The sequence below is a fragment of the Eumetopias jubatus genome, unplaced genomic scaffold (genome assembly GCF_037043125.1).
Source record: "Eumetopias jubatus isolate StellerSeaLion01/CBP00866 unplaced genomic scaffold, mEumJub1_p1.0 scaffold_7, whole genome shotgun sequence".
NCBI classification, from domain to species: domain Eukaryota; kingdom Metazoa; phylum Chordata; class Mammalia; order Carnivora; family Otariidae; genus Eumetopias; species Eumetopias jubatus.
Window position 1 is genome coordinate 57,045,370 of NW_028274813.1, and position 27,095 is coordinate 57,072,464.

At 36.4% G+C, this 27,095-nt stretch overlaps 1 pseudogene; it reads left to right on the forward strand.

The window, feature by feature from the left end:
• Positions 1-4,092: 4,092 nt before the first annotated feature.
• Positions 4,093-27,095, forward strand: part of LOC114205260 (U1 small nuclear ribonucleoprotein C pseudogene) — a 95,737-nt pseudogene continuing 72,734 nt past the window's right edge.

A 27,095-nucleotide genomic window follows, 5' to 3' on the forward strand; every position in this document is an offset into this window, starting at 1 on the left:
GAAGCCCCGCATCAGGATCTCTGCTCTGCGGGAAGCCTGCTTCTCCCTCTCCCACTCCCCCCTTGTGTTCCCTCTCTCACGGTGTCTCTGTCAAATAAATAAAATCTTTAAAAAAAAGTTAAAAAAAAAAGTGAGGATGACGCATCTCTACTCCTTAGGGAAAGTTAGAGGAAAGTTAACCTTCAGAAGTTAACAATATAGGGAATTCTGGGACAGGGGGTTTAGGCTTTGGTTATCAGATTTCAATCTATCACTTACCTATCTATATCAGATCATAAATATTCAGTGAAAACTTTTAAATAATGGCAAAAACATTCTTACTTTGTCTTCTGCATGATGATTAATTTCCATGAATAGTATCTAGAATCATAGGGTCTAAAGGACTGATTTTAGAGCTGGCTGCTTCCATTCTTCTCCTACTTTTGCTTCACTGACTTCTAACTATACCTGTCTGATTGCTATCAGTCCTCTTAATTATTTGCTAAGAATCAAAGAATATCCTGAAGAATTACTTATTTTTTCCATACAAAGATAACTTCCTTGTGACAGAGAAGCTATGTTTGGAAGGACTATATGTACATCAGCAGAGAGAATGTATTAAGGACCGTGGGATATCAGGCATTTGAAACATTGCTATGAAATATTTTGCCAACCTATAAATTTTCAGAAGGTTTTCAAAAATGAAACACCAGCTTCTTATAAACCCGCTTGAATTAATTATACAGATGCCAATAAACACCGCATGAGCCATTTGTTTTTTATTATACATGTTAAGAAAAGAATATTTAGTACTATTCACACCTGATTAAAATAATTTTTTTTAAAGATTTTATTTATTTATTTGAGAGAGAGAGAATGAGAGATAGAAAGCACGAGAGGGAAGAGGGTCAGAGGGAGAAGCAGACTCCCTGCTGAGCAGGGAGCCCGATGTGGGACTCGATCCCGGGACTCCGGGATCATGACCTGAGCTGAAGGCAGTCGCTTAACCAACTGAGCCACCCAGGCGCCCTAAAATAATTTTTTCAATTAAATGTATTGTCTTAAAACAATAGGAAGCTTTCGTGGCATCAATTTTGAAAAATGTGGTTAAGAACATTTAGCACAGGAGAGTAGTTTCTGGACACAGTGTGGATCAAGCAAGAGCAAATTCAGGAGTTTGCTTTTGGTAACTGGGGAATAGAGGGTGGCTGAATCTCTGTATTGTAGTCTCTTACATAGCCCTTTTGTTACTTTGTACTTCATGTTTGTGTTTTTAACATTAGATGACCTAGATATTTTCAAGAACTATTTATCAAGGAGTTAGGTTGGTTGGAATCTGAAGATTTCAACAAGTCGTCATATTGGAGAAGAACATAGAGTTTTAATTTAAATGTAGAATGTTATGGTGGAAATGTTTCTAATTTAAATGTATGTGCATCTTTGCTTATGATTTAATAAACCACTGAAAAAGTGCTCGGGTTTTGTGTTCCCTTAGTTGTCAAACAGGTGGTGTTTCTTGAGGACCTGGAAATCAATTGGTAGAAGGCAGAGCATGTTTAAACCTGCAAACTCAGACACTTCGGGAGTTAAAAGGAAGCTTCCCTAGGCTCAAGTCTCCCCCAGAGTAAGCAGCCTTCTTTTTCCAACTACAGGGACTCACCGCCATTCATCCCACCTGCTCAGTCCCTCTGCATCCAAAGGGCTCAGTGATATCAGAGGGATCCCAGCTCCTTTCTAATGCTCACATGTTATCAAATATATCAAAGAAATTAATGTGTGTAACAGAAGGAGTGTGGATAACAGATACCTGAGAGAATTTGTGGATCAGGAAAGATAGACTCAAAGATACAGGAACTAAGTAAGGTGAGTATTTGGGTAAGGAGATCAGAGTGAGATGATTTGAGTTTAAGCCTTCAGGACACCTGTAGAAGGAAGGCAAGAAAACTTATAGCTCATGCTGTGAGCTATAAATTAGCCTTAAGTGGACTTGGGGAGATGAAAGTACATATTTTATTTCTAGATTGTGTATAGTGTTTCACTGAATTCAATACTGCAGTAAGATTAAAACATAGGAATTGTAGAATTAATTCAAGTACATTTATATCTACTTATTTAAATTCTAAAAAGTAGATAGTCAGGCCCTTGCATTCAAATTACCATTTTAGCCAGAAGTCTATTGCTTCTATATTTCTAAAGTAACACAGAAAGACTAGAGCTACCAAATTTATTAGAAAAAATATTTGGAGTTTTAAATCATCTAAATAGCTGCCTGAATATCCCATTTTTCTGCATATGTCGGAATACCTTATTTTTTCTGTTGGTAAATAAAGTGCATGGCTCTTATTTACTGTTAAAATCCAAAATAAATATAATGCCATGATATAAAATTCCCAGGAAAGATGGATGATTGTGGGGAAAAAAATGTTACTGTTTTCATTTTTTTCCTTTCTGAATTTAGAGTGTAATTTTTTGTTTGTTTGTTTGTTTCTTCTATAGGCTCAACCTCCATTGACTATCAATCTAAGAGGTTTTTATTAGCTGGGTTTGGTCTTCACGAAAAAGAGCTGTCCCCAAGAACCGGTAACATGATGTACAAAACACATGGCTTACAACAAATATGTTCCCAGAGACACCCACATTCCTATGCTGAATCAGAATGTTAATGTTTTTTGAGCAACAACCAGACTTTCCAAGTGTGTGGTTTCAGTCTGCTTTTTTGTCAAGTCAAGAGCTGGTATTTGCAAAATAAAAATAAGCATTGTTAACAAAGATCAACTGGAAATTGCTATGGATTGAATTGTGTGCCCCCAAAAGTAGTATGTTGAAGCCTAATATGACTATATTTGGAGATAGGGCCTTCTGACGATAATGAGGTCATAAGAGGTCATAAGAGTAGAACCTGATCCAATAGGATTAGTGCCCTTATAAGAAGACAGATTCTTTCTCTTCACACACACTCACAATGAGAAAAGACCATGTGAGAACACTGAGAGAAGGCAGAAGTCTACAAGCCAGGAAGAAAGCTCTCACCAGAAACCAAACAGGCCAGCAGTTCAATCTTGGACTCCCCAGCATTCAGAACTGTAAACCAATAAATTGCTGTTGTTTAAGCTACCAGTCTGTGGTATTTTGTTATCGCAGCCTGAACAGACTAATACAAATCTTGGTACAAAGAAGTGGAGGAGCACCAATTATGCTCCTGTAACAAACACCTAAAAATATAAAATCGGCTTTTGGATCTGGGTTTTGTTTTTAAGATTTTATTTATTTATTTGAGAGAGAGAGCACGAGTAGGGGGCAAAGGGAGAGGGAGAAGCAGGCTCCCCGCTAAGCAGGGAGCCCAATGACAGGACCGTGGGATCATGACCTGAGCCAAAGGTAGATGCTTAACTGACTGAGACACCCAGGTGCCCCAAGATTAAAGAGTTTTGAAATGAATGTTAGAGGTGATTCTGATGAGAGCTCAGAAAGGAAAAGGAGAGCTGGAGAGAAAGCTTCCATCTTCTTAGAGAATACATAAATAATGATGAAAGGAATATTAATAGAAATATGGATGTTCAAGGCTATTCTAGTGAGATCTCAGGTGGAAATGACAAACATGTTATTGGAAATTGAAGGAAAGGTGAGCTTTGTTATAAAGTGGCAAAGAACTTGACTGAATTATGTTGTAGTGTTTGGTGGTGATGAAACTATATATTTAGCTGAGGAGATTTCTAAGCAAGGTGCTGAAGGAGAAGGCTGGTTCCTTCTGGTGGCTAACATTAAAATATGAGAAGAGAGAAATGAATTAAAGAAAAATTGTTAAGCAAAAAGGAACCAGAACTTGGAAATTTGAATAATTATCAGCCTATCCATATGGCAGAAAGTGAGAAAGCTTGTCCTAAAGAGAACACTAAGGGTATAGCTGAAAAACCATTTAATAAAGAGATTGTGGGTCTGATTCAGGGACTTAATTGCCCATCTCAGCAGAAGCCAGGCATAGAGATGGAATACCAGCAGATACACTGACATTTTGAACTAAATGGGGGGGGGGGGGGGGAGGAAGAGTCAAAGAAAGAAGGGTGACTTCTTAGATCCAACAGGCATAACCATAGAGTTAATTCAGCTGCAAACATGCACTATTCTTCAAGAAAAGGAAAGAATGCCCCGAAGGTAATTTGCAAACCTTCAGAGCTGCCTGATTAGTTTTAAAGGATGGTGCCACTCACTGCTTCTGTTTCAACAGGTCAAAGACCTCTGATCAAAGGGTTGGGGACAGTGCTATCCTTGGAGCCTCAGTGTCAGGGCCTCATTTAGCAAAACTTTGGGGGTGTAATTCCCACCCAGAAGAGCCATGAAGGTAGGACTGTTGATCTAGTAAGTACAGAAGGCAAGGCCAACATCCCAATGAATCTAAAAGATGGACATCAAGCCAAAGAGGATTATTCTAGAAATTAAAATTTCATGAAATTTGCCTTGCTAGGTTTGGACTTGGTTGGGATCTGTCACCTTTTCCTTTCCCCTTTTGGAATATGTATGTCTCTCCTACGGCTTTCCCATGATTGTATCTGGAAACACATGGCTTGTCTGGTTTCACAAGTTCACAGATGGAGAGGAATTTTTCTTTAGGGTGAATCATATCTTGAGTATCATACATATCTGATTTGGTAATATCTAGATGAGACTTTGGACTTAAGGATTGAAGTTGGGAGGAGTTAAGATTTGGGGGATCAAAAAATAAGTGAATAAGATTTGGGAGATCATTGGGATGGAATGGATGTATTTTACATGTGAGAAGGACATAAAGAGAACTAAGCAAGAAGGCTGCAGTCTTGCAAACCAGGATGAGAGCTCTCACTAGGAGAGGTAACTTATTACCAGATTGGCTGGTAACTTATTACTGGACTTCTCAGTCTCCAGAACTGTGAGAAAATAAAGTTCTGCTGTGTAGGCCACCCAGTCTATGGTATTTTGTTATGGTGGTCGAAGTTGACTAATAAATAAATGTACAAGAGCCACTGCCACTCTCAAGATTGAAAATTGAAGAAAAAAATTTAACTATGTAGCTAAAGGAAAAAATCAGAAAAATAATCTAATATATACCACCTAAAGATAAACAAACAAGGTAAGTCAGAGTGATCAAAATTTTCATGATTTGTACTTTTAAATCTTTTCTTTCATGGGTCATGCTTTCAGTGTTGTAACTAAAAATTCATTGCCAAATCCTAAGTCATCTAAATTCCCTGTGTTTTCTTCTAAAAATGTAGAGTTTTAAGTTTTACACTCAGGTCAATGATCCATTTTCATTTCATTTTTTTTAAATGTATAACATCTATATCTAGATACATTTTTTTAGGGGGGGGCAAATTATTCTAGTACCATTTGTTGAAAAGACTTTTTCTCCACTGAATTGCCTTTACTCCCTTGTCAAAGATCAGTTGGGTGCCTGGATGGCCCAGTTGGTTAAGTGTCCAACTCTTGATTTTGGGCTTAGGTCATGATCTCAGAGGTATGGGATCAAGTCCTACATTGGGGCTCTGTGCTCAGTGCCAAGTCTTCTTGTCCCTCTCCTTCTGCTTCTTCCCCAACTCATGCTCTCTCTCTCAAATAAATAAGTAAAATCTTTTAAAAAAGGATGAGTTGACTCTTTTTATTATTTGCATTCCTCAAATTTACCATAATATTTACATTCCTCAAATTTACTATAATAATTATGATTAAAATTAACAAGAATAAAATTTAACAGCCAAACATAATATGATGTGATTTTTTTGCAGAAATAGCTGGATTTATACAAAGAGTGGTTAATTTCTTCTCACCTCATTTTCTATTTAATTTTCTCCTATACTCAAGTCACTTATATCTGAAGGATTATCAAATAAAGAAACTGCTGCTGCAAGAAAATAGAAATAATTCCTGTGGAAATTATTTGTCACTTTTTCCCACAGAACTTTCAAAATCAAAATCTGTTTTCCAGCAAAATAAATATGTTAATGTGTAAGATCAGATATATCACTCATCTATTGAGGAAGAATCATTGATGTTAATGAGTACAACAAATTAGAGCCTTAGGGAGTGGAAAAATACATAATAAAAGTGACAAATAATTGACTCCAAAAGATAGCTAAAACTAAATGTATTAAAAATAATTTGAAGATTTAACATAATGGATTTTTCCTTCCATTTAATTACCAAAGAGAGGTGTATTTCATTAAAATGCATTTTAAAAATGTCATATTTCCAAAGGATTTATTCTACTTTAACCTTTATAAATGCCATTGTAACCATGGCTACTTATTTTATAATTAAGGTTTTTCCCTTATACTGCATATTCTGTTTTGCAAATGGTTAATAATTATCAATCTATATAATCCCTTAGTAAAATAAGTATAATTTTAAAGAGGGAGAAAAAATTTACATGTGGACCAGGTTTTGAGGGCAATGGTAAGGCATACTTTGTAGTCCAGGTTTTCTCAGTTCTTGTGTACCGTAAAAAGTATATTGTTAATATTCTATACAATAAATGCTCTATGTCATTAACTAATATTAACACGAAATTATTGTAACCAAAGTTATTTGTAGCTGTTTCTCTGAATGGAAATACTGCACCATGCACTTCCACATGGAGGTGGAGGTATTATGATGGAGTAAGAAATGTTTTATTCTGAAGTGCAATCTAAAAACTTGATAGCTGGGGTGCCTGGGTGGCTCAGTCTGTTAAGGGTCTGCCTTAAGCTCAGGTCATGATCCCAGAATCCTGGGATCAAGCCCTGCATCTGCCTCCCTGATTAGCAGGTATTCTCCTGTCCCTCTCCCTCTGCTTCCTGCTCCCCCTGCTTGTGCTTGCTGTCTCTCTCTCAAAAAAAAAAATCTTTAAGAAAAATAAAACTAGGGGTCAGGAAAAGATGGCGGAGGAGTAGGGGACCTTATTTCTCTGGTCCCCAGAATTGAGCTGGATATCTACCAGACCACTCTGAACACCCATGAAATCAGCCTGAGATGTAAGATGATAGATCTGGATCTTTACAAACAGAATATTGCAGGCAGTTGGTTTGGAGGTATGAAGCAGGAAGCTGTGATTCTGCGGGCAGATATTGGAAGATAAACGGAAGGGGGAGTGGCTGCCATAAGTGCCGGTGCCAGGAAGGTGAAATAACACAGGAGCACAAAAGCTCCCACACTGGGGACTGGGCACAGACTAGCAGACGGATAGTAACAGGGAAAGGAGTTTAGGGTAGCCCCCTGGACTGAAACCTGCAGCAGCGGGGCCAGGGGTGCAAACTGGGGGTGGCTGGTGGTTTTAGAAGGACAAAGGGCAGAGACATTCCCCGACCTGGAGGCGAGGACTGGAAGTGCTGCTGAGAGGTGCACAATCCAGGACACTGCAGTTTATAGCAGCACAGACAGAAATGGAGATATTGTGGCCTGGAGAGCTCACTGAAGAACACATTGCAATCTCCCTGCTCTGTGGCAGGGGGTTGGAAATGATCCCTTCTGCTCTGACTCTCAGAAGAGATGCAGCAAGCCACCAGGGAAAGCCACAAGAGAAAAAAAGTCCCCCCAAAACAGTTTTCACTGAGCCCATCCCCCCCCCCACAGGAGGCAGGGCAACTCTGCCCAAACAGGGTTGCCTGAATAAAAACGTGGCAGGCCCCTCCCACAGAAAACAGGCTGGGAGAACAAGAGGCCAGCAACCCTAAAGTCCCTAGAAAACAGGTGATTCTTGCTTGGGTTGTGGTCAATAATTTGGACTCTGTACATGCCCTCAACCAACCCTCACCAGAATGACTAGGAGGAGGATCTCCAAAAATAGGAAAGACTCAGACTGTGACTTCTACCACAGATTTACAAATGGATATAGATATAACCAAGATGTCAGAAATGGAATTCAAGGTAGCAATTGTGAAGACAATAGCTAGAATGGAGAAACCAATAATGGCAACATAGAGTCTCTAAGGGCAGAAATGAAAGCTGACCTGGCAGAACTTAAAAATGCTATCAATGAGATCCAAGCTAATTTAGATAATCTAATGGCTAGGGTAAGTGAGGCAGAAGAATGAATTAATGATCTAGAAGACCAATTGATACACAGATGACATGATACTTTACGCAGAAAATCCAAAAGACCCAACCCCCAAATTACTAGAACTCAAACAGCAATTCAGTAATGTGGCAGGATACAAAATCAATGCACAGAAATCAGTTGCTTTCTTATACACTAACAGTGCAACCACAGAAAGAGAAATTAGAGAAATGATTCCATTTACAATAGCACCAAAAACCATAAGATAACTCAGAATAAACTTAACCAAAGAGGTAAAGGATCTATACTCTAGGAACTACAGAACACTCATGAAAGAAATTGAAGACACAAAAAGATGGGAAAACATTCCATGCTCATGGATCAGAAGAATAACATGTTAAAATGTCTATGCTACCCAGAGCAGTCTGTAACTTCAACACCATCCCAATCAAAGTTCCAATGACATTTTTCAAAGAGCTGGAACAAACAATCCTAAAATTTGTATGGAATCAGAAAAGACTCCGAATTGCCAAGGAAATGTTGAAAAAGAAAAACACAGCTGGGGGCATCACATTGCCAGATTTCAAGCTATATTATAAAGCCGTGATCACCAAAACAGCATGGTACTGGCACAAAAACAGACACGGAGACCAATGGAACACAATAGAGAGTCCAGATATGGACCCTCAACTCTATGGTCAAATAATTTTTGACAAAGCAGGAAAAAATATGCAATGGAAAAAGACAATCTCTTCAATAAATGCTGGGAAAATTGGACGGCTATAGACAGAAGAATGAAACTCGACCATTCTCTTACACCATACACAAAGATAAACTCAAAATGGATGAAAGACCTCAATGTGAGACAGGAATCCATCAAAATCCTCGAGGAGAACAGAGGCAGTAACCTCTTTGACATCAGCCACAGCAACTTCTTTCAAGATACATCTCCAAAGGCTAGTGAAACAAAAGCAAAAATGAACTTTTGGGATTTCATCAAGATAAAAAGCTTCTGCACAGCAAAGGAAAACAGTCAACAAAACAAAGAGGCAACCCACGGAATGGGAGAAGAAATTTGCAAATGACATGACAGATAAAGTGCTGATTTCCAGCTCTATAAAGAACTTCTCAAACTCAACATCCAAAAAACAAATAATCAAATCAAAAAATGGGCAGAAGACATGAACAGACACTTCTCCAAAGAAGACATACAAATGACTAACAGACACATGAAAAGATCTTCATCATCATCAGCTATCAGGGAAATTCAAATCAAAACCACATTGAGATACCACCTTACACCAGTTAGAATGGCAAAAATTGACAAGGCAAGAAACAACAAATGTTGGAGAGGTTGTGGAGAAAGAGGAACCCTCTTACACTGCTGGTAGGAATGCAAGTTGGTACAGTCACTTTGGAATACAGTGTGGAGATGCCTCAAAAAATTAAAAATAGAGCTACCCTATGACCCAGCAATTATACTACTGGGTATTTACCCCAAAGACACAGATGTAGTGAAAAGAAGGGCCATATGCACCCCAATGTTCATAGCAGCAATGTCTGCAATAGCGAAACTGTGGAAAGAGCCGAGATGCCCTTCAACAGATGAATGGATAAAGAAGATGTGGTCCATGTATACAATGGAATACTACTCAACCATCAGAAAGGATGAATACCCAACTTTTAATCAACATGGATGGGACTGGAGGAGATTATGCTAAGTGAAATAATTGAAGCAGAGAAAGTCAATTATATGGTTTCACTTATTTATGGAACATAAGGAATAGCATGGGGGACATTAGGAGAAGGAAGGGAAAAATGAAGGAGGGGAAATAGGAGAGGGAGATGAACCATGAGAGACTACGGATTCCGAGAAATAGACTGAGGGTTTTGGAGGGGAGAGGGTGGGGGATGGGTTGGCCTGGTGATGGGTATTAAGGAGGGCACATACTGCATGGAGCACTGAGTGTTATACAAAAACAATGAATCGTCGATCACTACATCCAAAACTAATGATGTATTGTGTGGTGACTAACATAACATAATAAAATGAAACAAAATTTAAAAAATAATAATAAAATAAAAATAAAAATAAAAACTTGATAGCTGTTAACATCTAGATGGGTGCTTATGAAAACTATGTAAACTCCATTATAAGTCTCCCAGGATTTTCCCAAAATGAGAGTGATCATGACGAAAAGGAGAAAAAGAGATTAATTGTAATACCTCCAAAATGTGGTCATAGTTACAACACCAGTTACTGGGCATTTCCTCAGTGGGACAGATATTTTACATTTGTAACATATTTCCAGAGCATTCTGTGAGAGGAATTAAGGAAAGCAATGATGGGTCAGATAAAAATATGCACCATAATAACAGTCACAAAACCCTGTTAACTTCTGCCTCCCATTGACTATGTGGAGATTCAAAACTACCACTGCCTCTTCCATCCCTGCTCCTTCAAACAGAAACACTAGAATACCTTTCTAGAAACTTAAACAATATTTTCAGATGTCTCATGCAGGTGCCTATGGCATCCAGAGTTAACTTTTTCCTTCACTTGTTTTCATAATGTCTCATTACTCTGATGAAAGTGACAGTATGCCTTTGGTGCCTAATAAAGGGTCTGTCTTTCTAATGTCCATCAAAAATATTGTCACTATCTGCAGGCTGTGTGCCCATATTTCTGTTGAGCTTCTTGATCTCCCCATTTGGGAGCACTAATTTATATTCTGTGGTCCCTTTGCTTCATGATTTTAAATACCTCTTTTTCCTGATTTGTGTACTAATTGGTCTCAAGTATCCCTAATTTAGAAATCTAGTCTGACTCCTGTGGGATTGACCTTGACACTCCTCACTCCTGCTTCCCTTCCTAATACTAACCTGGACCACTAACCTAGATCTTTGAGGTGTAAAATTGGAGGAGAATGTGTTGAATTAAAATAGATAAGTTTATTCTGTGAAAGTTAAGTAAATAAAATTTTGTGTTTGAAAAGAGTTTTTGTAGAAGAAAAGGTATGATTATATAACTCACTGTGACCAGGGCTATGATATGGTTGTTTTGCTGTACTATTTTGAGTTAAAAATCAAGTTCATTCTCAAAAACTGGGCTTCATATATTTAAATACAGTAAGACTAAGATCAAATTGATTCCAATGATGAGCATTATTGTTTCATCTGGGAAGGAAGAAGACAAAGTTATTGGACACAGAAGATATGGTGTGACTGAAACAGAGTCCTTATAGGTTAGAAAAACTGTATCAGACAGAGCATGTCCAGTGCATAGTTGCACAAAATCTAATGAGTAAAAATGTGTCTTGAAGAAACTGAACCTATTTAGGAAAGTCAAGCCTAGGAATAGGACCAGGAGATTGTATATGAGGAATAGACAAACTTAAAGGAGAGAATACATAAATAAAACAAGTAAAAGGACAAAGGTAAGAATTTACAATTCAAGGTACGTGATAGGTAATTATCTCTCCTCCTTAAAATTTCTTTGGAATAACAGAAGGAATATAAAAATACAAATACATCCATAGCCATGACAGAGAACTAAGATGTGAGTCATTAGCAGGTAAAACCTGAAGAATTTCTAGAAATATAAAGTAGATATAAGAAAATTAAAAGAAACCAATTACAAATTAGGAACTTAAAACCACTTCGTGTTCAGAAGGACTTTCTAAAGAGTGAGGTATCAAAGAAAAACCTTAGGATAGCCCCAGGAACAGAGTAATCAGAATACAAAAATAAAAGCAGAATTTGGATTCTGCTATCAACGTCTGGAAATCTGTTGCATTTCTATACACCAATAATGAAGCAGGAGAAAGAGATATTAAGGAATCAATCCATTTACAATTGCAACAAAAACCATAAGATACCTAGGAATAAACCTACCCAAAGAGGTAAAACACCTGTACTCTGAAAAATATAAAACACTGATGAAAGACATTAAAGACCATACAAAGAAATGAAAAGACATTCAATGCCCATGGATTGCAAGAACAAATATTGTTAAAATGTCTATACTACCCAAAGCAAGCTACATATTTAATGTAATCCCTATCAAAATACTAAGAGCATTTTCACAGAGCTAGAACAAACAATCCTAAAATTTGTATGGAACCACAAAAGATCCTGAATAGCCAAAGCAATCTTAAAAAAGCAAAGCAAAACTGGAGGCATCACAATTCCAGACTTTAAGTTATATTACAAAGCTGTAGTCATTGAAACAGTATGGTACCAACACATAAATAGACACATAGATCTATGGAATAGAAGATAAAACCCAGACATGAGCCCACAATTATATGGTCAATTAATATTTGCAAATGACATATCTGATGAAGGGTTAGTATTCAAAATACATTAAGAACTTAAAAAACTCAACATCCAAAAAACTGAATAATCCAATTAAAAAATGGGCAGAGGACATGAATACATGTCCAAAGAAGATGTACAGGTGGCCAACAGACACATAAAAACACACTTATCAGGGAATTCCAATTCAAAACTACAAAGAGGTATCACCTCATACTCGTCAGAATGGCTAAAATCAACAACACAACAGGTGTTGGTGAGGGTGTGGAAAAAGAGGAACACTCTTGCACTGCTGGTGGGAATGCAAAATGATGTAGCCACTCTGGAAAACATTATGGAGGTTCCTCAAAAACTTAAAAATAGAACTACCCTATGATCCAGCAATTGTACTACTAGGTATTTACCCAAAGAATACAAAAATACTAATTCAAAGGGATACATGCACCCTGATGTTTAGAGCAGCATTATCTACAATAGCCAAATTATGAATATAGCCCAAGTGTCCATAGACTGATGAATGTGTTTGGATGAAGAGACGGTATGTATGTATGCATATGTGTACATATATGTGCATACATAAGTGTTATGTACATATGCATACACACATACACATACACGCTGGAATATTACTCAGCCGTAAAAAAGAATGAAATCTTGCCATTTGCAACAACACAGATGGAGCTACAGTGTATTATGCTGAGCAAAATAAGTCAGTCAGAGAAAAACAAATACCATATGATTTTACTCATATGTGGAATTTAGGAAACAAAAAAAAATGAGCAAAGGGAAAAAAGAGAGAGGGAAACTAAGCAACAGACTCTTAACTATAAAGAACAAATTGATGGTTGCCTGGGGGATGTGGTGGGGGGATGAGTTGGGTGGGTGATGGGGATTAAGGAGTACACTTGTCATGATGAGCACCAGGTGTTGTATGGAGGTGATGAACCACTACATTGTGTACCTGAAACTGATATTGCACAATACATTCATTAACTGACATTCAAATAAACTTAAAAAAATGATTTTGGATTTTGTCATGAGGATACCAATGAAAGAAGTGCAAACTAGTTATACCAGATCCCAGTATTGCTGCCAAGGGCTCTTGCCTTTGGGTAGTAAAGTGGCAGTTTGATACAGGAGTCTGCCAAACAAGTTACTGAGGTAGGGCATAAAATCAGGCAGTGGTCCAGATAAATTCTGGACACAAAAGAGTATGTGCTGCCACACACCCAGAAAGCAAATTTTTCTCAACATTATAAAGAAAACTGATGATCCAAAAGTCACATACAACCCTCTTCCCTATCTAATCATCAGGATGAAAATTTCTATGATTATAATCTGAATACATTACTGTAGGGAGAAATTGTAATTATGCTGATGACATCTATTCCAGCTCTCAATGCTTTTCCTTCTAGGTCCTCACTGATAAATACGAGCAGACTACTAAGAATCTAAAATATGTAAGGAAACCAGTAGATACAATGCACATATCCATTTGAACAAACAGAAGAATTAACACTTGCAAAAACATAGTTAAAACTGGAAATAAAACATAATTTTAAAAAAATAATTAGTAATTTCATCAACCTATTGAGCCTGATGTTGCTACATATAGCAAAAGGATATGAAATAATTTATTACTTACACAACTGCACTTTCTAGGGAAAGCAAGGCAGATAAAGGCTGGTCTGAGCGGCTAGCAAGAGCAAACTGGTGGTTTTGGTTGTGTTGTGGCTAGGAAGTGGGGCCGGAATGAGGATTCAACTTCATGCAAGCACAAAGCAGTGGGGGTAAAGGGGTTTTCTTATTGGCTTGCTCACATGTAGGTTAAAGGAGAAAGGGGATGGCATGAAAGCTGTTTAGGGTTAAAACATGAAAAAAATGGAGTGTTTCTCTTAAAAAAATAAACCCTCCAAATTTGAAGAGGATACTTGCATAAACTGACAATGAATTGGAATTCAGGATAATTCCTATAAATTAATTTTAAAAAAGATGAATTACTAACAGAACAATAGGCAAAATATAGGAACTAGTATTTTGCAGAAAAAGGTAGCTTGAAAAGTTTATAAACATATGAAAAAATAAATAAGTTCAGTTATAATCAGGGAAATGTAAAATAAAATCATAACGTGTTACCTTTATAATCACCATATTGGCAAAAATTTAAGACAAACATGATTAAGAGAGGAAAGGAAAGTTCTTTACACTGATGGTCAGAATAAAAGCCAGTAAAACTACTTTGGAAAACAATTTGTCCTTACCTACTAAAAATAAACATATTCACATCTTATAATCAAACAATTTCACTCCTAGTTATAGGAGGTTGTCAGCCTTTTTGGCACATTAGACCAATCTGAGAAGGTTTTTAAATCCTATTCTTGGGGTGTTTGGGTGGCTCAGTGGGTGAAGCATCTGCACCTGCCTTCCACTCAGGTCATGATCTCGGGGTCCTAGGATCAGAGCCCCATGTTGGGCTCCCTGCTCAGTGGGGAGTCGGCTTCTCCCTCTCCCTCTGCCCTCTCTCCTGCTCTTGTTCTCACTCTCCCAAGTAAATAAAATCTTAAAAAAAAAAAAAAATCCTATTCTCTTCAGCAAACCCCAGACCAATTAATTCAGAATCTTTGAGGATGAAACCCAAATATCAGTATTATTTTTACAGGTTCTTTAGGTGACTTCATTATATAGCCAGGGTTGAGAACCACCGTCTTAAAGAAACTCTTGTACATAACATTGGAGCAGGAATTCTCCTTGCAACATTTTTTTTTTATTATAAGAGAACTGGAGGAATAAAACAAACAAAAAAACTAAAGCTCAACAGTAGAATAGAGTGATAAACTGAACTTATCTTACTGAGTCCCATTTATTTCAGGTCTCCTAAAGACTTGTATACCCACCTAAAATATCATGTTGTTAACATCTATTTCAATCCATGTCCTGGGGCAAAATCAGAATCATTCATGGTATGTCATTATATTTAAGCTCTCTTCCACACTTAAATTTAGAAACTAAAATATGTACCCACCTGAAAGAGGCTCGGGAACATAACCATTTAATATGTGAAAGAATCTAGTTGACTGTGAGCAAAAGCAGCTATACCAACTGAATACAAATATATTATTAAGGGTTCAACCAGTGAAACAGAACCAGTAGAAGATATGTATATTAAGAGGTTAAGAGATTTACTGCAAGGACTTAGGTTATGTAACTGTGGGGTTGGCTAGGCTAGTGCAAAATCCTTAGGGCAGGCAGTCAGGAAGGGCAGGCTGGAACCCTCCAGCACATCCAGGGATGAAACTGCAATCTACAGGCAAGAATTTTCAGGGGGGGAAAAATGCCTGAGTTTTGCTCTTAAGGCCTTTCAATTGACTGAATCAGGCCCACCCAGTTAGGTGTCCTAGTTTCTAGGACAAAATTCCTTACTCAAACAATTACAGACCTTAATCACATTTGCAAAATATCTTCCCAACACCTAGATTAATATTTGATAGAATACCTGGGGAGTGTAACCTAGCTAAACTGACACATAAATCTGACCATCACAAGTATCTGAAAAGTTGAAGTGAGGTTCAGAAAAATCCAATTCATCACTATAAGAAGAGAAAACCTTAATTTTCACCAATATCTAAAATAGTCATTTATATAATATGTTAGGGATGATAACTGAAAATGTTCATCTAATTTTAATTTTCAAATCTCATTTCCAGGGAATTTAAAGATAGTTTCCTGTTTGTATTTCTTTTACTTTGAACTGTCAGTTCATGTGTTTTCTCTAATTTCTTACTGAGTTTTTTCCTAATCAATTTAACTCTTTGCATATAAGTGAAATTATCCTTTTGTCATATATTTTATTAAACATTTAAATATATCAATAATTTCTAGGTTCTGTATCTTACTCTAGAATTATGGGGGAAAATAAAATCTCCATCTTATTTCCTAGAAATTTAGGGTTTGAAATTTATCTGGAAATTCCTCTTTGGATAAAAGGTGAGCTAAGCCTTACATTAGTCTCTTAGATGCTATCAACATCATTTATTGAATAATCCTTCTTTTTCAAAATAATAAACATGGCTGTCTTGGTAACGTAGTGAATTCCTGTATGGCTTTCATCTACCCTCTACTCTTCTCCTTTGATGAACCTGTCAGTCATTTCTGAGTACCACATGGTCATTTCTTTAGATTGATATTGTATGCTATCATTTGTGTGTGCTTATTTTCTTTTTCACTCTCTTTTATAGAATATTATTTGTTGGGGTGCTTGGGTGGCTCAGTCGGTTAACCATCTGCCTCCATCTCAGGTCATGATCCCAGGATCCTGGAATCGAGCCCCGCGTCGTGCTCCCTGCCTCACGGAGAGCCTGCTTCTCCCTCTCCCTCTGCCTGCTGCTCTGCCTACTTGTGCTCTCTTTCTGTCAAATAAATAAATAAAATCTTAAAAAAAAAGAATATTATTTGTTTTTCCATTCAAATATTATAATGAGCCTTTCTTGTATTTTAAAAATTCAGTTTCTATTTGCTTTAGAATTGTATCTTTTATGTGTTAATGTAGGAATAATTTACATTATAATGCTATTGAATCTTTCTATCCTTAAAAGGTATGTTTATCTACTGATTGCTCTGTCAATAGTAGGTAGGTTTTCTTTACCTACCTCTTATAAATTTCTGCTTAATTTTACTCCCTCATTTCCTTTGCTCTTGCAAATATTACCATGAGCTCCATAATTTTAAATATTTTTTATGGAGAAAAGACTGTTGACATTTGTTTATTAATTTTATAACTTGGCAACTACCAAATTCTCCCATAGTTTTTTTGTTTGATTTCCCCTGAGTTTCCTAGCAAGCAATCGAGTCATCTATAAACAATATAACTTTATTGCCAATTTTGTAGAATAACTCATACATTTGTTTCCATTTCTTCCCTTTCAGGAAATGGGTTCAAGACTGCCCACCAGTTGTTTGATCATTCTTTACTCATTTTTCTCCTCTTTTGCTGAGGAACAGTTTCTTCAAAAAGGGTCTATGGAAATTACCTTACTTTCATTCTTGCACATGTAAAAACTATATATATATATATATGTATATATACATATATACATATATATCTTCTATAGTTCAATGATTTGGCTGTACATAAGATTTTTATGTTTTTGCTCAGTAATTTAGGAGCATTGTTCCACATCTTATCTGGAATGTGTTTTTTTTTTTTTAAGGTCGGCTTGCTTTGTTATTTTATTTCTCCACTGGTGTCTGGATTATTTTGCCTGGATATGAAAAATAATTTTCTTTATATTTGACAAAATCATCACCAGGGTTTGTCTGTTAATCATATTGTGTGAATTTTTTCCCCAGAACATAGTATGTCATTTCAACCTATAAATTCAAGTCTTCTTTTATTTGTGGAAATTCCCCTTAAAATACATTATTAAATATTTATTTTCTCTTCTAATTGCTTGGTTTACTTATGCAGGGACACTAATTATGGCTTATGTGGGATCCTTTGTTCCATAAATACTGGTTTATTTCTAACTCTTAAAATTATTTGTTCATTTACATTACTTTTAGCTTATTAAAAAACAAAATGAAACACACACAAAAAAACCCTGTCCTTCAGGACTTTTATTTGTATTTTCCACAAATATATTTATATACGCACGGTCAATAGTAACTTTATCTCTGTGATTATTTTATTTTTAACATCTAAGTATTCCCTGGCTTCTGTTTCTCATGCTACTTCTACATCTGTGGTCTCACCATACATCCTTGGGCTTTGTTTCTGAGCCAGGAGTTCATACTCATTTCATTAAGATATGCTCACTCATGCCAGTGTTTTTAATCACTTTACCTGATCACTGACAAAGTTTAGAGGGTGTTTTCTTTGTCCATCATTCATTTTGGTGTATGTTTCATTCTTGCCCCTTTCTCCTACTATATTTGCATTGACTCCTCTTTTGTTATTATTACTTGTCTTCAAATGAAAAAAAATTCATTCTCTATTAGTGTCTAGTGTTTTTATTAGATAAATGCTAGAGCAAAATTACAACTAGCAAGAGTTCTTCCAGGGTTATAACATAAGTTGTCTTCATGTCCAGGTGTTTTTTTAACTTGATTTCTTCCCAATAAAGGGAGGTCTCCAGCTATGGTCCATAATAATACGGCATTGCTTTCCATGTCACATTCCCCATGCACTTATTTCTGCCTTTCGTGTTACTCTCTGACTTAAAAAAAAAAAAAAATGCAGATTCAAATTAAACCACCTGCTTGTGAAAACCATGCCCATTTCTCAAAACAAAGATTGTTGTTTTGCTCCTCAGAGTAAGAACTTTGCCCAGTCAGCTTGATCCAAGATCTGTAGTTATAAAAGCCTCTCTCAGCATTTTTCCTACCACTGTGACAGCCCTTTCTAATATCTGATTGTTAAGGTTAGCTGATGTCCTTGGCTTAATTATCTGTACAACTTGCATTCCTAGTTCTTGTGCTTTTTGTTTGTTTCTAAACAAGAGAAGAAGGCATTATAAAACCGAACATGTCTAAGCTCATATTCCGGAACGGTCTAAAACATAGCTTAGTATGATCTATAAAAGAACAAAACTTTTCTTTCTATGAGAGTTTGTGTTTGTTTTAATTACCTGCTTCCATATCTAAGAAAACCGTAGGTTCTATAGTACTTTGACCTTATTTTACTAACCTTAGTCTGACTCCACAATCAGCAAACTTCTATAAGAATTCCAAGATTAGTATGTCAACAGTGACCTACAGACAACGTTGTTGTTCAATACATTTGGCAAGAATATTAATGAGTAGTCCCCATGACTTGAATGGTTACTACATCCTAAACATTAAGTTACATATTTTATGTTCACAGTCACATTTAAAACTTAAAATTGCCTCATGAAGTATTATAATTTTGTAAGAGTAGAAAACCAAGGCTTAGAGCTGTCTGCTAATGTTACTAAGGCCATGTGGAAAGTAAATGGCCTAACCAGAATTAGAACCCTGCTATATTCCAAAATCTGGAATTCTCACCAGTCTGCAGAATATCCAAATATTTTTTGACCATACAAAGTGGCTTCTATCATTCCAGTCACATGGAATCACCATATATATACTCAGAAGACATATTAGATTTCTGGGGGATTTAATCCCACAATATTAGTCCCACTAAATAGTTAATCAATGTAAACTTTATGGCTGGCAGTGATGAGCTCAAAGATTTCCTAAAGTGGCTGAATGCAACTTTGAAACACTGTATATTTCTATTTCCCTTAGAGTACATTAAAATCTATCATCCTATGTGTCCCACATAGTGGTTTAGTTCTACTCATAGGGTCTCCAATGGGAAACAATTACACGTACACACGCATGTAAATGTCATATATGCAAATAAGAGTTTTACCTAATTTGAACATCTCTAATTCCTTCAAATACTCCTCATATATGAGGCAACCACATAACTTAGCACATTAGGAAATTTTGAGAATAAAAGGGGACATTAACCAGCCAGTACACTGGGAAGAAAGGAGCAAACTGAGTCTCAGACACACTCACATGTCCTATTTATTTATTACATAGTAGGTTTTTTTTTTTTTTTGGCTTGTTTATAGGTCACAAGCTCAGGTGTATAAAAATGTACACTGATGTATTTGCAATTAAGATAACAGAGTAAGAGCTCTGACCTATAACATACAAAGAATGCCTATAAGTTTACAACAGAAAAAGGATAAAATGCTATGAATTGGTAATTCACAGAAGGAAAATACATCACATGACCACAGATATATTTTAAAATGCTCAAACTTTCTGGTAGTTAGGAAAGTGCACAACAAAATATTAGACAAAAATCTAGTAGTAGTCAGGGAAGCACACAACAAAATAAAATTACACTCCCCCAAGTGACAAAAACTATAAAAGATTGATAATTCCTACTGTTGGCAAGGATGTAGAATAAGCCACACTATGGGTGACAATATAAATTATTATCACTTAAAAAATAAATCTAGCAAAATCTATTACAATCACTTTACACATAGTTACCAATTCCACTCTTACGATTCCACATCATAGGAGCAAGGATCAGTATCTAAAAATATATGCATAAGAATATTTATCACAGAATCATTTGTAGTTGTAAATACACAGAAATAAAATTATCGTGTTCTAATTAAGAGAATGGTTAAATTATGATAGATTCATACTATGTGTGAATATAAAGCTATTTAACAGCTTATATAAAAACAAATTGTATTTATAAAAGTTGTTCAGAAGTACTTTCCACAGGATATTATTGAGTGAGATGTGTCCAGAAGAATATTTATTCCTTCAAATTGAGCATCTAGAGACTCTTCAGAGGACAGAGTTGAGAAATCAACACCAGGATGACCCACACATATATTCTCCAGATATGTGCTTATAGTGCCAGTGTAAAAAGATGAAGAAGAAATTTATCTCCGGGGAAACACCAAGAAAAATCTAGAAAATATGAAAACCATATTTGTCTATGGGGTTATTGAAGAGTGGTCGATCCAAGACAGCCTTGATCAACTGATTTCCTTCATAGGCAATGAGCTTCCTTCAACAGCATCTGGTATAAAGAGACCTGCCAAAGATCAGAGGCTGTGCCAAGGGGAAAGAGGTTAGGTAGATATTGGCAACTGATAAGCAGGCAGGAATGATTGGAGTGAGCCTGAGAAACCCCAAATGCAACAAAAACTTTCTTGGCATAACAATTTTCATAAACTCACTCCTTCCCAATTTTGCTGAAACAAAGGCAGTGAAATTGAGACTGAAAAATAAGAGATAATTTACACATTTTTAAAGCTCTAATACCCATTCTCATAGTAGCAGAAGCCAGTAAATACAAAGGCCACATCTTTATCTAATACTCTCCTGACATGCTACTTTATGTGGAAAATCCAAAAGACTCCACCCCCAAATTACTAGAACTCACACAGAAATTCAGTAGTGTGGCAGGATACAAAATCAATGCACAGAAATCAGTTGCTTTCTTATACACTAACAATGCAACTGTAGAAAGAGAAATTGGAGAATTTATTCCATTTACAATAGCACTAAAACCCATAAGATACCTTGGAATAAAACCTAACCAAAGAGGTAAAGGATCCATACTCTAGGAACTACAGAACATTCATGAAATTGAAGAAAACACAAAAAGATGGAAAAACATTCCATGCTCATGGATCGGAAGAATAAACATTGTTAAAATGTCTATGCTACCCAGAGCAATCTATACCTTCAACAGCATCCCAATCAAAGTACCAATGGCATTTTTCAAAGAACTGGAACAAAGAATCCTAAAATTTGTATAGAATCAGAAAAGATGCTGAATTGCCCAGGAAATGTTGAAAAAGAAAAACAAAGCTGAGGGCATCATGTTGCCAGATTTCAAGCTATATTACAAAGCCGTGATCACCAAAACAGCATGGTACTGGCACAAAAACAGACACGGAGACCAATGGAACACAATAGAGAGTCCAGATATGGACCCTCAACTCTATGGTCAAATAATTTTTGACAAAGCAGGAAAAAATATGCAATGGAAAAAAGACAATCTCTTCAATAAATGCTGGGAAAATTGGACGGCTATAGACAGAAGAATGAAACTCGACCATTCTCTTACACCATACACAAAGATAAACTCAAAATGGATGAAAGACCTCAATGTGAGACAGGAATCCATCAAAATCCTCGAGGAGAACAGAGGCAGTAACCTCTTTGACATCAGCCACAGCAACTTCTTTCAAGATACATCTCCAAAGGCTAGTGAAACAAAAGCAAAAATGAACTTTTGGGATTTCATCAAGATAAAAAGCTTCTGCACAGCAAAGGAAAACAGTCAACAAAACAAAGAGGCAACCCACAGAATGGGAGACGATATTTGCAAATGACATTACAGATAAAGGGCTGGTATCCAAGATCTATAAAGAACTTCTCAAACTCAACACCCAGAAAACAAATAATCAAGTCAAAAAATGGGCAGAAGACATGAACAGACACTTCTCCAAAGAAGACATACAAATGGCTAACAGACACATGAAAAAATGTTCATCATCATTAGCCATCAGGGAAATTCAAATCAAAACCACATTGAGATACCACCTTACACCAGTTAGAATGGCAAAAATTGACAAGGCAAGAAACAACAAATGTTAGAGAGGTTGTGGAGAAAGGGGAACCCTCTTCCACTGTTGATGGGAATGCAAGTTGGTACAGTCACTTTGGAAAACAGTGAGGAGGTGCCTCAGAAAATTAAAAATAGAGCTACCCTATGACCCGGCAATTGCACTACGGGGTATTTACCTCAAAGACACAGATGTAGTGAAAAGAAGGGCCATATGCACCCCAATGTTCATAGCAGCAATGTCTGCAATAGCCAAACTGTGAGCTGAGATGCCCTTCAACAGACGAATGGATAAAGAAGATGTGGTCCATATATACAATGGAATATTACCCAGCCATCAGAAAGGATGAATACCCAACTTTTAATCAACATGGATGGGACTGGAGGAGATTATGCTAAGTGAAATAAGTGAAGCCGAGAAAGTCAATTATCATATGGTTTCACTTATTTGTGGAACATAAGGAATAGCTGGAGGACATTAGGAGAAGGAAGGGAAAAATGAAGGGGGGGAAAGACCCCCTCTCCCTCTCTCGGAGGGAGAGATCAACCATGAGAGACTATGGACTCTGAGGAACAAACTGAGGGTTTTAGAGGGGAGGGGGGTGGGGGGGGGATGTGTTAGCCCCGTGATGGGTATTAAGGAGGGCACATACTGTATGGAGCATTGGGTGTTGTATGAAAACAATGAATCATGGAACACTACATCAAAAACTAATGATTACTGTATGGTGACTAACATAACATAATAAAATAAAATTTAAAAAAATAATACTCTCCTCACTCTTCATTTGAATTCTACAGAGAGTAGCTCCTCTGTAGCCCTGGCAGCTGGCAGCAGCCACAGACTGTATGTTTTTGGTTACGCTAATCAGAAATGAGCTTCACCTTAAAACTATAAACTCCATTAATCTAAATCATTCAACAGTTGGTAAGATTTGAATGATCCCTTTCTCACTTTAGCTACTAGATCTTAAAAAAATGTTGCATACCCTGGGAAAATGAAGCAAAACGATAGTGTATTCCAGTGGTCCTTGTTCTTTGACAGAAAGTGTGTGGCATCCAATAAAAGAATGATGACCTGTGTGAAGAAGCAAAAATCTTCTAGATTTTTAGAACCCCACAATCAAGATAAAATTTCAGAAGACTCCAATTCACAGATAGCCTAGATATTGTAACTGGTAAACATGAACTATGAAATAACTATTCTAAATGAATACATGGACTTACTTACAGGAACAAAGTATGAATAAACACATAGGAGATGTCAGCAGAAAAAAGAAAACTGCTAGAATATAGTAATTCTAAGATCTGCAATACAAAATGGTCTAACACAGAATTAAACACTAGAATTAAATTGATTGCAGAAGAAATGATCAGTTAATTTAATAACAGTTTGATAGAGATTACCCTAAAGGAATTACAGAGAGGGAGAAAATATAAAATAAAAAATATAAAAACAAGTGATCAAAATGCTAATTACCTGTGGGAAAATTATCCGGCAATCTAACATATATATAATAGAAAATATATCATGGCTAAGTAGGGTTTACCCCCAGGAATTCAAGATTATATTAACATTCAGACATCAATAAATATAATCCATCCGTTTAAAAGCACAAAGGACATAAGTCATATGGTTATCTTAACAAAGCCAAAAAAATTCATCAGACAAAATCTAACACCCATTAATGAAAAAAAAAAAACCCTCTTAGCATCAGGAAAAAGACGAAAACTTCCTCAATCTGAAAAAAAAAACTGTGAAGAACTTTCAACTGAACTCAAATTTATTGGTGAAATATTAGACATTCTTCACCACACTAAGATTTGGGAGAAGGAAAGGCTGTGTATTCTTCACCACTTTTATTCAACACTATATTTTGTGCTAGGGGTCTTAGCTAGTTCATTTAAGGTAAAAAAAAAAAGAGAGAGAGAGAGAAAGAAGGAGGGAGGGAGGGAGAGGGAAAGAGGAAGGAAAAGGAGAGAGGGAGGGAGAAAGGGAAGGGAAAAAGGGAGGAGGGAGGGAGGGAGAAAGGAAAGAAGGAAAGAATGAAGGAGAAAGGGAATTTTGTCTACACAAAACAAAATTGCTTTCATTGAAACTCCCAAGAAATACATTTACAACATAGTAGGTGTAATAGATGAGTTCAGCAAGGTCTTGGGATTTAAGATCGATATAAAAATCAATTGTATTTCTACAAAGTGGTAACAAAAATTGGAAAATGAAATTTAAAAGTCAATACCATTCACAATATTAAAAACAACAACAACAACAACATTTAGGGATACATCTAATGAAAACTGAGCAAGACCTCTACTCTGAAATCTACAAAACTTTGAGGGAAATTAGAGATGTCCTTAAATAAATATTGTAAAGATATCAATTCTCTCCAAATTAATCAAAGATAGAATGTAATTTCAATCAATTTCATAACAGGCTTTTCTGTTGTTACTGACAAATGAATAATAAAATTTATATGAAATGTAAAAGACCGAGACAGAACAAACATTACTAAAAAAGAGAAATAAAATTTGAGGATTTATACTACCTGACTTCAAGATTTACTATAAAGCTATCATAATCAAGTTTGTGGTATGGGCATAAGATATATGAATAGATCAATGGAACAAAAGAGATTCTAGAAATAGCTCTACATACTTACAATCAAATGATTTTTGACAGGCAGCAAAGTAAGTCAATGGGAAAAGGAAAATCTTTTCAGCAAGTGGTGTATTGAAACAACTGGATAAAGAATAGACGAGAAATAAATGTCTACCCCTTCACACATGAGGCACAAAAATTGATTTGAGATGGATCATAAACCTAAACACAGAAGCTAAAATTATAAAACATCTACAAAATACTGTAAGAGTGTTATAGTTGAGGAAGAACATGAATTATAAATAAGAGTTTATCAGCCATAGAGAGGAAACAGATCCAAATTAGAGAAAAACAACCCATGCAAAGGTACAAAAAAATGTAAATTCAGTGTATATTCAGTGTATATTTAGTGTAAATTAATCTAATTTTCTTTCATTATTAAGCACAGTCCTATACAAGTTGTTTTGCTAAATGCAAAGGATAAAAAATGAAATACCATGCTGTCCCTCTACATCAGAAACTCCAATTACAAGGGGAGGAAAATTTATTGGAAGAATGATACATAAAGGAATGAAACAAGTTCTACTGAAGTTAACTACAATTTATATGAAAACAGTGAGAACACAGCAATTAATACTATCAATTTCTTGCAAGTTTGTGAAAATTTTGTAAGGTAAACAGATTGAATTTGGTGGCAGGGAAGAACACTCCTTTGCAAGAAATTAAGAAATTACATGTGAAAAGTGCATACAACAGTGTGGGCTAGTCATGAAACCACTAACAATTGACATGGCTGCAGGAAGCATGCTTCGGGAAGAGTAGTAGTAATTGAAAGTAGAAACGAAAATGGGGACAGACTGTAAATGGAAATATATTACACTAAGAAAAAATAACATACATTAACCATTGGGTGGTCACTTTACAGTTTCTAATATCACAAAATCCTCTAATGGACATTTTGTTTCCTGCTTTATGCGTGATGGACTAGGCTTAGGGAATTTTGGTGCACACCCATTAAGGACAATTATGTCTCGGGCGCCTGGGTGGCTCAGTGGGTTAAGTGACCGCCTTCAGCTCAGGTCATGATCCTGGAGTCCTAGGATCGAGTCCCGCATCGGGTTCCCTGCTCAGCGGGGAGTCTGCTTCTCCTTCTGACCCTCCCCCCGCTCATGTTCTCTCTCTCTCTCTCAAATAAATAAATAAATAAATCTTTAAAAAAAAAAAAGGACAATTATGTCTCCTCGGAGAACTCTGTTCTTATGAAATGCCCTTTTTTTTTATTATGTTATGTTAATCACCATACATTACATCATTAGTTTTTGATGTAGTGTTCCATGATTCATTGTTTGCATATAACACCCAGTGCTCCATTCAGTACGTGCCCTCTTTAATACCCATCACCAGGCTAACCCATCCCCCCACCCCCTCCTCTCTAGAACCCTCAGTTTGTTTTTCAGAGTCCATAGTCTCTCATGGTTTGTCTCCCCCTCCGATTTCCCCCCCCTTCCTTTTTCCCTTCCTACTATCTTTTTTTTTTAATATATAATTGTGTAAGACTGTTGAATCACAGACCTGTACCTCTGAAACAAATGAAATGCCCTTCTTTAACCGTGATCAATTTCCTGTTCTAAAATCTGCTTTGTCTGAAACTAATATAGCTACTCCAGCTCTCTTTTGGTTAGTTAGTATGTTCTATGTTAGTATGTTTCCTACCCCTTAGTTTCAAACCACATGAGTTTTTATATTTAAATTAAGTTTCTTGTAAATATATGTGTTGGATTTTTTCTCCTCTAACAATGTTTTTCAATTAATGTATTTAGATCATTTACATTTGAAGCAATTATGATTTCTTTTAAAGATTTTATTTATTTATTTGACAGAGAGAGACACAGCGAGAGAGGGAACACAAGCAGGGGAAGTGTGAGAGGGAGAAGTAGGCTTCCTGCTGAGCATGGAGCCTGATGTGGGGCTTGATCCCAGGACCCTGGGATCCTGACCTGAGCCAAAGGCAGACACTTAACGACTGAGCCCCCCTGGCACCCCTAAAGCGATTATTGATATAGTCT